This window comes from Myotis brandtii, unplaced genomic scaffold (assembly GCF_000412655.1).
Source record: "Myotis brandtii unplaced genomic scaffold, ASM41265v1 scaffold35, whole genome shotgun sequence".
NCBI classification, from domain to species: Eukaryota; Metazoa; Chordata; class Mammalia; order Chiroptera; family Vespertilionidae; genus Myotis; species Myotis brandtii.
In genome coordinates, this window is record NW_005363467.1 from 423,337 (window position 1) to 424,122 (window position 786).

Genomic DNA, 786 nt, shown 5'->3' on the forward strand with positions numbered 1-786 from the left:
CGCGGCCCACGTCGTCGGCTGCCGCGCGGCGCAAGGGCTCGCCTGGGATTGGGACCCGACGCCCAATCGGTTTCCTCTTCCCTCTTCCTTCCCACAAGTCTGACTTGGACAAAGTGCATTGAAAAGCAGCATTTAAATAAAATTTGTGACACAATAGGTATTTTATTATCACCTGTCAGAGAGAAACCGCCAGGTGAGGGGAGGGAAGAGCCACCTCTTTAAGCCCTTCAGGAAAGAAAGCAGCACTGATTAAGGCCTCAGTGAAGGAACGACGGTTCCCGCGTTCTCAGGCGGCATAACAATGTCGCAAAACTCAATTTCCATCCCTCGCTTCTTTTCTTGTTGGAAACTGGGTCAGGAGGGCCTGGGAAACTATGTTTTCAGATCTTCACCAGCGAATTCTTCCTTTATAAATCGCTGCTCTTAACATGATCGTCGCTCTGAATTCATCATAAACCCTCTCTGCGAGAGCCTCTTAGCGCGGATCCGCCGAGGAGGCTCACAATGCGCCGCCTTTGTTATCTGATGTAATGCTCGCGGGGACGGGGCCGAGTGGCTGTTTAAAAATGTCTCGCTCCGACCGAGACGCCGAGAGGGTCAAGTTTGCGATCACACGGTGATTGCCGAGCCGGGCGGCCGTCCCTGGCTGGGCTGGTGTGGGGTGCAGCTGTCGGTGATGTGAGCAGAGGGGAGGTTTGAGCCAGTGAGCATGTGAAAGCGATCCCAGTGAACCAGAAAATATGTTTGTTCTCGGCGCTCCCAACTGCCGCGGCCCAGCTCGGAGCA